This window comes from Schistocerca nitens, chromosome 8, assembly GCF_023898315.1.
Source record: "Schistocerca nitens isolate TAMUIC-IGC-003100 chromosome 8, iqSchNite1.1, whole genome shotgun sequence".
NCBI classification, from domain to species: domain Eukaryota; kingdom Metazoa; phylum Arthropoda; class Insecta; order Orthoptera; family Acrididae; genus Schistocerca; species Schistocerca nitens.
Genome location: NC_064621.1, coordinates 104,752,848 through 104,764,892, shown reverse-complemented (window position 1 = coordinate 104,764,892; position 12,045 = coordinate 104,752,848).

Sequence of the window (12,045 nt, the reverse complement as noted above, 5' to 3'; positions counted from 1 at the left end):
TTCTTCCACCTACGCTCAATGGAGCACGTTATCATGATTTCATACGGGATACTCTACCTGTGCTGCTGGAACATGTGCCTTTACAAGTACGACACAACATGTGGTTCATGCACGATGGAGCTCCTGCACATTTCAGTCGAAGTGTTCGTACACTTCTCAACAACAGATTCGGTGACCAATGGATTGGTAGAGGCGGACCAATTCCATGGCCTCCACGCTCTCCTGACCTCAACCCTCTTGACTTTCATTTATGGGTGCATTTGGAAGCTCTTGTCTACGCAACCCCGGTACCAAATGTAGAGACTCTTCGTGCTCGTATTGTGGACGGCTGTGATACAATACCCCATTCTCCAGGGCTGCATCAGCGCATCAGGGATTCCTTGCGACGGAGGGTGGATGCATGTATCCTCGCTAACGGAGGACACTTTGAACATTTCCTGTAACAAAGTGTTTGAAGTCACGCTGGTACGCTCTGTTGCTGTGTGTTTCCATTCCATGATTAATGTGATTTGTAGAGAAATAATAAAATGAGCTCTAACATGGAAAGTAAGCGTTTCCAGACACATGTCCACATAACACATTAACTTTCTTTGTGTGTGAGGAATGTTTCCTGAATGTTTGGCCATACCTTTTTGTAACACCCTGTATATTTTAATTGTTTTACTATATATATATATATATATATATATATATATATATATATATGTCCATTGTATAATTGGTTTATGTTGTAAATGTTATTTGTATTTTACGCTGGGTCTTGCCTAGGGAAACTATACTATCGAACGATTATGTCGATAGGCCGTGTGGAGAACCAAAGTGTTTAGGATCTTTGGTAGTGTTAACTCTGCCGCATGGAGCGCGGGCAGAGCAGAGAGTCTGGCTGGAGTAGGGCGGTAAAGCGGGTGGGTTGTGTGACGCTCCCGCGAGCAGAAATTAAGAGTGCGAGTTTTGTTACCATATTTTAGCTTACCTGTGACTGCAGCTCAGCTTGGTACGGACTAAATTTTACTATTATTAATTGTTCAGAATCATTTAATTTAAGTTCAAACCTAAATCTCTTATTTCTAAATTGCGTAGATTCATGTAGCTTTTGAAATGATTGTTGAGGTAGCCCAACACTAACCTTGTTTTATTGAATTTCGCAGAAATTTTCAGAACCAAGTTCACTATTAATTTCAGTCACTAAATTAACATTCAATTTTACAGTTTTATTAATTCTTTTGCTAAATTAAGTCAGAGTATAGCGAAATTTATTACTTCTGACAAACATTCAGTTTTCACACAACACGTGTGAACCTTCAGTTGCCACGCTTTTAGTGCTAATTATATGTGCATTAATCTTTCATTTTCAGTTATTATAGTAGTTGTCCATAGGACTGGGTACCGTAATTTTCCCCAAATCTCAAATATCTAATTAACGCCAATTAATTGTTAACGTAACGACTGCACATATACTTTCTTTATTAATTTTACCCTTTTCTCAAAATTAATTTCCGCCAATTTCATTTGCATTTTACCTTACATTAAGATGTAACCCTTTCCTCCCTCTTTACCGACAAATTAACTTCGGTGACGATTGCTTGTCCCAAATTTCCATTAGGTACACGCGGTTTAATTTTTCGCTATCATTAAGGTTGATAAGTGAGGGGGAGGTTACAAGATGACTTCAAAGTTTTCAAAATTTAGAGTCGATTGCCACTTTTCCCACTTGTCTAAATCACTTTGCAATTGTTTCGATCATCTGGCTACTGTATAAGACGGTAAATGTCAGCATCGTCTGCAAACAATCTAAGAGAGCTGCTCAGACCGTCTCCTAAATCTTTGACGTGCGTCAGGGACAGCAGAGAGCCTATAACACTTCCTTGGAGAACGCCAGGTTTCACTTACGCTTTATTCGATGACTTTACGTAAATTACTTTGAACTGTGACATTTTTAACGGGAAATCGACACTCTTGTCGCACATATGAGACGGGACACCATTATTGTGCATTCTGATTAGAAGTCGCTTGTGAACGTTCTGGAAACCTAAAAATATGAATGTATTTGACATCCTCTGTCGACAGCACCAATTACTTTGTGAGAGTAAAGAGCTTGTTGTGCTTACAAGAGCGTCATTTTCTAAATCTATGTTGGCTGTTTGAGAAGTAATCATTACCTTCGAAGTAATTCATGATGTTCGAGCGCAGAATACGTCAAGAAATCGTACTGCAAATCGAGGTTTGTGATATGGGACTGTGATTCACCGGATTACTCCTATTTCCTTTATTGGGTATTACTGTGACTTGTGCCACTTTTCAGTCTTTAGTTACGGATCTCTCTATGAGCGGGCGGTGTACGTGATTGATAAGTATGGAGCTATTGTCTCAGCATACTCTGAATGGAGCCTCACTGGTATACAATCTGTAAAGGAGGCCTTGCCTTTCTCAGTGATTTAAGCTGCTTCGCTACATCGTCGATACCTTCTTTTAAGTTATTCATGTCTCCAATTGGTCTTGATGCCAGTTCTGGAATATATACCTCATCTTCTTTGCTGAACTGCAACTATGTGTAGGTACTCTGATTTAGTGGCACTGTCATCAGTAACATCACCATCGTTATCGCGCAGTGATAGTACTGATTACGCCTTGCAGGTTATATAAAATTTCGCCAATCATGGGGATTTGCGATGTTTTAAATTTGGCATGATTTTATTTTATACATCGATTGAAGAGCCAAAGAAACTGGTACACCTGCCTAATATCGTGTAGGGCCCTTGCGAGCACGCAGAAGTGCCGCAGCACGACTTGGCATGGACTTGACTTAAGTCTGAAGGAGTGCAGCAGGGAATTGACACTATGAATCCTGCAGGGCTGTCAGTAAATCCGTAAGACTACGAGGGAGTGGAGATCTCTTCTGAACAGCACGCTGCAAGGCATCCCAGATATATTAAATAATGTTCATGTCTAGAGATTTTGGTAGCCAACGGTGGTGCTTAAACTCAGAAGAGCCTTCCTGGAGCCACTGTGTAGCAATTCGGGGCGTGTGGAGTGTCGCATTGTTCTGCTGGTATTTCCCACGTCCGTCGAAATGCACAATGGCCATGGATGGATGCTGGTGATCAGACAGGACGCTTACGTACGTGTGACCTGCCAGAGTCGGACCTACACGTATCAGGGACCCGTTGAAAGGTGGCAGTAGTAGTTCAGAGGTTGCCGTGGGCAGTGCTTGTTGAGAGGATGTCGATAGCTGCACTAGTTGTGGGCATGTCGTGTGCAGTTGTTCTGTTGGGCGAGACAGCAGATGCTGTTCGATTGGGGATGTTGTAATGATCACAGTGTATTTGTCGTCAATATATATGAAGGTAACAAAAAAAATTTTATTTCAAATTTCCTAAATAACAATGCCTTTTGGTCACAGGTTCAGTCAACAAAGCATTTGGCTTCTGGTGTTTAAAATATCTTGTCGTATTGAGGAAGAACCGTGCCAGATGTGTACGTTGAATCACACTTCCAAAGACAGAACAGTTACACTTGTGCTTTGTTGTTTCGTAGCTTTTATAGTTGCTGGGGACTTAGTTAATCAATTGTGTTAACGGAAATTTCCTTTCATTCTTTATTGTTATTCTATGCAGTCAGGTTGCGTACTAATACTACTCAGGGCCAACCGCGTACGAGACTTCGTAACCGGACACACAGCGTCTAAAAATTATTTGCATTCCACGCACGTGGCTACTGCTGCTTCGGATCGTCTTTTGGAATTCTTTTGATAGTAAAAATAGCAGATAGTAGGATTGTTGTAGTGATTTGTAGTTTAGTAATTGTAGTCTATATTGCATGTATAGATTTTGAAATTGAACATTTGTAGTTGTCTTGTCATTCCTCTGATGGTATTTTTGTAGAATTTAATTTCTGATGACTCGTATACGGGTTTGACAATTTTGTGCAATTGTGAAGGTTTTAATTGTTCGTTAGGGGTGTTTGTCGGGACGCATTTCGTGCGAATGGTATTGTTGGTGATAAGGTGTTATATTGTGTGTAATTTTCGTATAGTGACGAGTTTTGTACGTTTTGTAAATGATTACGCAATCGATGAAAAAGGCAAAAATGATGGATAGTCAGAATGACGAAATTGTTCACATGGCGAACTCGCCAACACAGAACAGTATGATGAATAATGAAGTAGAAAACAATTTAATAAGCCGGGAAAATAGTCCGGAACAAGTTCAAAATTTTTCACAATTGAAAAATTTTCAGAATACGAGATTAACGGTAGAAGATTCTGGAGTAGTATCGAACACAGATAGCTTTACGGCTATGACGAAGGAAGTTAGTTTCACGGGAAATGTTAGGGGCAAAAAGAATTTCGAACCAGTTAAAATGGAGCAGTTGATGAGTGCAATATTAAATTTGGGATCACCAATGGGAATAATGAAAACACGGTTAGACTCAGGAATAGGGATATGTTTTGAAAACATGAAAGATGAATTAAAGAAAGAAATTAGATAAGTACAACCGATTTTGATGCTTACAATAATAGATTAACTTCAATAGAAATTAGACAAAAGGAACACGGTAGAGAACAGGAAGAAAGAGATCACGCGATAGTACAAAAATTTTCAGAGTTAAATTTACTACGTGCACACGATAAGGAAGAAATATTTGAAAGAATCGAGGAATCCGTACCATATGAAAGAATAAATAACCTAACACAACAATATGAACAGTTAACTACTAAATGTGTCAATACTGAAACCCGAATCGCGACACTTACGGAAGACGTACATAAACAGAAAGAACAAATAGGTGACTTATCGGAAAGAGTTGAGGAGATTTCAGATAAATTGACAAGTCTTAGTTTAAATGGGGACAGAGATTCAGATGATACAGCTTCATTGCCATTTGCAGAAACCGAAGAGTACCAGAACATAAGTAAACATGTTGAAAATCAGGGAAAATTTAATGAACGCGTTAAAAGGGAATTTGAGGCGTTACGAAAGCAAGTCAAACAAATTGAAAGCGAAATCGTAGGAAAAGACAGTAGAAGAAATTTAGAATCACAGATAGCAGCGGGATTTGAAGAAAATAATTTATTTCAATTATGAGATGCAACAAGAGAGCGCCAGGCGCGTGAACCTGACAATAATCGACATTCGGACTGAGAGAGACGCGATAGGCCTTTGTCGCCACGAGGCGAAAACTTTGATTATAAATACTTTTTAACTGTTCGGAAATTTAAGATCTTGCGCAATTCTAAGACTGACATACATCCATGTTCATGGTTAGATCAATTTATGTACGCACTTCCACCAAATTGGCCACTAAGTCACAAACTGGAATTTATGTGTGGATATTAAGGTCCTCAGGGGATTCGCTAGACTAAGTGAATATGTGCCGTAGCGTGCACCGGACCTCGAGCTGTAGTGGTGCTATTTCCCTTTTAGTTTTCTGCACTGCTGCCTACTCTTTTACTATTCTTTGTATCTATCAAAACAACTATTCAACTATCAATCTATTTAGAGAGTCGGTAAAGAATAACCGGATATGACTATTTTACCCAAAAGTGATTTCGGAAATTACCGTTTGGACTTACTGTATCTTGAGCAGCATTCATTCGTAGTTCAAACAAAATTTTACCTGTTTATCTTTGTAACAATATTACTTCATATGTTTACGATATTCTTATTGCTAAACGTTCTTAAAGTGAGCGTAACAAAATTTTGGATTCATTATTACGTATTTTTGCAAGAGTTGGCATTACAGTGAACTTGGAAAAATCTGAATTTGGTCGTTCTCAGGTGAAATTTCTTGGTCATATTATTTTTACAGAAGGTATTCTTCCTGATCCAGAGAAACTAGACGCTATTCGTAATTATGCTGTTCCTACTACAAAACGTGATGTTCGTAGTTTCCTTGGTGTCTGTAATTTTCTTAGATGCTTTGTTAGATTGGACAATTTGGCCACACCTCGTTTATGTGAACTATCTGGAAAGAATTCTAATTGGTGTTGGGATGAGGAAGCTCAATCAGAATTTGAACAACTTCGTGATGCTTTAGTTGCTGGCCCACTTCTTTCACATCTGGATTTATCTAAAAAAATTTGTTTGGCGACAGACTCATCATACAAAGGCCTAGGTGCACACTTATTTCAAGAGATAGAAGAAAACGGCGTTGTAGTACAGAAAACTATTACATTTGGAAGTCGTGTTCTCTCTAAATCAGAAAAGAATTATTCGATTACGGAACTTGAAGCCTTGGCTGTTGTTCGGGCTTTCACAAAATTTCGCATATTTTTGTATGGCAGACATACTAAGGTTTACACCGATCATCGAGCTCTGGAATTTCTTATGTCAACAAAATTAACACATGGAAGATTGTCACGATGGGCGCTGTATCTGCAGGAATTTGATTTTAGTGTTGTTTACATACAGGGTTCTTCAAATATTATTGCCGTTGCTTTATCACGTGCACCTATGGGTTTGAAACAAAGTGCTGAGGAGGACTGCAAAGAAAACAATTATTGTTTGATGTATATTCAAGGTGTTGCGTTTGAAAATTTTATTTCGTCTTCGCACCAGGACATCACTAAGGAGCAAAACAAGGATCCAATCTGGAAGGACATTAAGGAGAAGTGGAGGAGAAAGGAAAGCGTAGCGATTACACAGTATTATTTAGTTCGCAATGATATTCTTTTTATACGAAAATCGGTCGACAATTCTGTTTGGTTAGTTTGCATTCCTGATGAGTGGGTTAATAAATTGATTTGGTATACACATTTCAGTTATGCACACTTTGGTCCCAGAAAATGCTCTCATAAATTACGAGAAAATTGCAACTTCAGTAATATGGAAAAACGTATTCGATCTGTTCTTGCCAAATGCAAATTATGTCAAAAGGCTAAGCCGACAACTATTTCTCACAGAGCACCGTTGTTTCCTATCATTCCAGCGAAATTAAAGGAGATGGCTGCAGTCGATTTGTTCGGTCCAGTGGTTCGTTCTACTAATTGTTTCGCGCACATTTTGGTAGAAGTGGAATTCACATCAAAATATGTGTGTTTTACACCTTTACGCAAAGCAACAGCTCGTTCAGTATCTAATGCTTTCATCAAACATTTTCTTAAAGCTTTGGGTCATGTTGATAAGGTTATATCAGATAATGGATCACAGTTTTGCTCTAAAATTTGGCATCGTACTCTACGGCGCCGTAAGATTAAACCAATTTTCATTTCACTTTTTCACCCTCAATGTAACGCATCAGAGAGATGGATGAATGAAATCAATAAATTGTGTCGACTTCATTGTCATTAGAATCACAGAACGTGGGATCAGTATCTTCATATTTTTCAAAACATTCTGAATGAACTCCCTAATGATTCAACTTCTTTACCGCCTATATTGATAATAAAAAATAAAGCACCGACAAATGGCATTTCTGAAATCGTTCCTTTTCCGCTTTCACGGAAACTGCGGTATTCTGATGTTGTCAATTTGGTTCTACAAAATATTGCATCTGCGGCTGCTAGAAAAGAGAAATCAGCTAAACGTCCTGGTCGTTTAAAAACTTTGTCACTTGGTCAAAAGGTGTTAATTAAGTCTCACCGTTTGTCTCACAAAGGGAAAGGCTTGTGTCGCAAATTTTTTCTGCTTTATAACGGTCCATATAGAGTTCGCAAAATTATTCATGATAACACTGTCGAAGTAGAAACTCTTAAATCTCGGCGCTCTAAGGGAATACATCATATATCGAACGTTAAATTTTTTGTGGAATGACATACCTTTGAGAAACTAACAGTTGTACGTAAACACGCAGAGAATACAAGGATACCGCGCCGTGTTCTGGCGGCGGCACATACTCATAGCAACAGTCAAGTCTGCGCGCCGCACAAGGCAGTCGTTGACCGCAAACAATTACTTCCTACGTCACGCGTACCTACAGCTGATCGAGCGCTCAGTGCGAATGCACTGACAGCCGTAAATAAATACAGAGTCTAATTTCTCTGATTAAATTCAGTATAAAGCTATAGTGATTTGATAAATTATGTTATTAACGTTCAGTTTTTTTCAGGATACAGTTGTATAAAATATTTAAGAACTTCAGGTAAATTCTGTGTGTGTCCGACGTTAGGAGGACTTGCTATCGAGAAAATTTCGGGAAGAATGTTATTTCGAAGAAGAAAGTAATAAACTAAAAAGGTAACTATTAATTGAGTTTATTTTTCAGATAACATATTTCCTCTTAGGTATGTACTTTAGACGTAATTTGCTGCTCGCGATTACGTGATTTATACTTTGTGTTAACTGATTTTGACAATGATTGATTAATGAACAGGGTTGTTACCTACGTATATTATGCATCGCTTGGCTGCACTGCTTTTTCACTTATGTCACATTTTTTTTATTATGTGCCTGCAATAACTATTTATTTAAATTATAATTGTCACCTGATTAGTTGTGCTGAGGTTATGTATGTAGGTTGTTGTTGTTGTTGTTGTGGTCTTCAGTCCTGAGACTGGTTTGATGCAGCTCTCCATGCGTACAGTAAAGCTGCATGTCCTCGGGAAAAATTACGGCTGTAGTTTCCCATTGCTTTCAGCCGTTCGCAGTACCGGCACAGCAAGGCCGTTTTGGTTAATGTTACAAGGCCAGATCAGTCAATCATCCAGACTGTTGCCCCTGCAACTACTGAAAAGGCTGCTGCCCCTCTTCAGGAACCACATGTTTGTCTGGCCTCTCAACAGATACCCCTCCGTTGTGGTTGCACCTACGGTACGGCCATCTGTATCGCTGAGGCACGCAAGCCTCCCCACCAACGGCAAGTTCCATGGTTCATGGGGGAAGGTATGTAGGTTATACTTTGTGATTTATCTGCTTGCGCCATCATGTTTACTTATTAAGATTACATATGAACATTTATTTGCTTATGCTGATATGATGCTAATAACCTGTTTATTATGTAAGATATATATTTGCTGCTTTGCGTGTGGATTGCATATTTACACATTTCTGTTTTGTTGTCATAGCTACTCTTTAATTTGGTATATAGAAATGCTGATATACGGTGTACGAACATGGAGTTTAGGTCACACTATGGTATTAATTATAGATTGTTCGCTTGGCAGAGCGTCGTTATAGGGATTGTGCTACATCGACTTGTTAACATTCTGTTCTCTATTGGTAAATTTACTCGCTATTGCGTGCTTTGCTTACGCTCAGTGCCTTATATTTTAAGATAAGAAAATGAACTGCTATAATTCTACGAACGACATTGGTACAAGAAACTTCATTGAAGTCACATGAGCTGGAGGTTTTATGGAAGCTGTCTAAATTTATGTTAATAGGAAGGAAGCTAACGTCATGACATACCAACACTAGGTTTAGACCATTGACAGTTATTACACTGCATTCTTCGTGAGCAATTGAAATAGCAAGTGATACTTGACACAAGAAATACTTAACATGTTTGCTTCTGTTTTGCCATGATTCTTGAAGTGGTGCACACACTGTGAAATATTACGATCATTCACACTCCGTACTCGTACTTACTTACTGAAAGTTATTCGAACTGAAGGCTGTTAGACGTCATGTATGCATTTCTTTTATTTAATGATGGACAAGGTAACCAAAATGTACTTTATAAATCATAATGAGTAGAAGATTTAGGTCAGATGGATTACACAGAGGTTGTGTGTGGACATTGTGTCTTCGGATTGTATGTGATGATGAATTGAAGTTTGCACTAGGATTTTATCTGTACTTGTTCGAGGAGACTGACTAGAGGAAAGAGTTGTTATGGAAGTGATATGATATTGGCGATAAGGTTTATATGTATCGACGTATTGAAGAGGTATTATTGAGGTATTGAGATTGTGTGAAGTTGATGATTATTGGAGTTTTGGTGGACAAGAGGTAAGGTAAATGATATTGATGATAAGGTTTATATGTATCGACGTAAGAGGTATTATTGAAGTATTAAGATTATGTGATGCTGATGATTATTCGAGTTTTGGTGGATAAGAGGTAAAGGAAGTGAGGAGCATATTTCTTTTGTTGGTTCATATGGAACAAGGAGGATGAAGATGGCAGACTAGAACACTCAAGTGGAAGACAGATTGTCTACACACACACTTTGTTAAATCAATAATCAGTATATATTTTCTTTGGAGAGAGGAAGTATTTGCATATCTTGGCACACTGACAGTTATTCAGCAACCGTACATTTGATTTGGCTTGGCAAACATTGTTCTTGACATGATGACTATGACGTTGACTAACTATTATTGACTGTTATACACTGCTGCCACTACTACTTGATACACATGTTAAACAACAAATTTTTGACAGAATTGCATTTATACAGTTAACACTATTCAATTAGAAAGATGAGTGAGTGTGTTTTGTGTGTTTTCCTTTCCTAACCCCAAATAATTGGTAGCGACCTACCTCCTAAATATTATTTTACTTGTTTGTTGTGGCTTGCACTGACGCCCATAAATATTATAGGTTTACTGATATTTGTGTATTTCTCATAGTTAATGTGACAATTATCTGATATCATTTGTGTGTTTATTATAATTTGTATGTTTAATGTAAGGGCATTGATAACAATTTTGTAAAAGCAATTGAGTGTGCATTCAAACTGTTGTTCGTGCTTACACGTAATAACATTGGTGGGTACCACATGAAAATGTTTAATTTCTGCTGATAAACTATGGGGGCCACTTGGAAATGTTTAATTTCTGCTCATAAACTCCGATAAACTGTCTGATTAGTGGTAGCGAATATTATCGACTGTTATATGCACCTGTTCAACATTACTGGGTGCCACTGATGGGACTGCTTCTACTGAAATGATGTCACTTGTTGGTGTCTGCATCTGTTCAACATTGCTGGGTGCCACTATTGGAACTGCTTCTACTGAAATAATCTCACTTGTTGCTGTCTGCACCTGTTCAACATTACTGGGTGCCACTGATGGAACTGCTACTACCGATGAGGTCAGTTGTTGCTGTCTACAATGGTTCAACATTACTGGGTGCCACTGATGGAACTGCTTCTACTGAAATGATGTCACTTGTTGGTGTCTGCATCTGTTCAACATTGCTGGGTGCCACTGTTGGATCTGATTCTACTGGATTAGGTCACTTCTTGCTGTCTGCACCTGCAACAGTACTGGGTGCCACTGATGGAACTGCTCCTACTGAAATGATGCCACTTGTTGGTGTCTGCACCTGTTCAACATTACTGGGTGCCACTGATGGAACTGCTTCTACTGAAATAATCTCACTTGTTGCTGTCTGCACCTGTTCGACATTTCTGGGTGCCACTGATGGAACTGGTTCTACTGAAATGATGTTACTTGTTGCTGTCTGCACCTCTTCAACATTACTGGGAGCCACTCATTTAACTGCTACTACTGATGAGGTCACTTGTTGCTGTCTACATTGGTTCAACATTACTGGGTGCCACTGATGGAACTGCTTCTACTGAAATGATGTCACTTGTTGGGGTCTGCACCCGTTCAACATTGCTGGGTGCCACTGTTGGATCTGATTCTACTGGATTAAGTCACTTGTTGCTGTCTGCACCTGTTCAACATTACTGGGTGCCACTATTGGAACTGCTTCTACTGAAATAATCTCACTTGTTGCTGTCTGCACCTGTTCAACATTACTGGGTGCCACTGATGGAACTGCTACTACCGATGAGGTCAGTTGTTGCTGTCTACAATGGTTCAACATTACTGGGTGCCACTGATGGAACTGCTTCTACTGAAATGATGTCACTTGTTGGTGTCTGCACCTGTTCAACATATCTGGGTGCCACTGTTGGATCTGATTCTACTGGATTAATTCACTTGTTGCTGTCTGCACCTGTTCATTACTGGGTGCCACTGATGGAACTGCTTCTACTGAAATGATGTTACTTGTTCCTGTCTGCACCTGTTCAACATTACTGGGTGCCACTGATAGAATTTCTTCTACTGAAATGATGTCACTTGTTGGTGACTGCACCTGCTCAACATTGCTGGGTGCCACTGTTGGATCTGATTCTACTGGATGAAGTC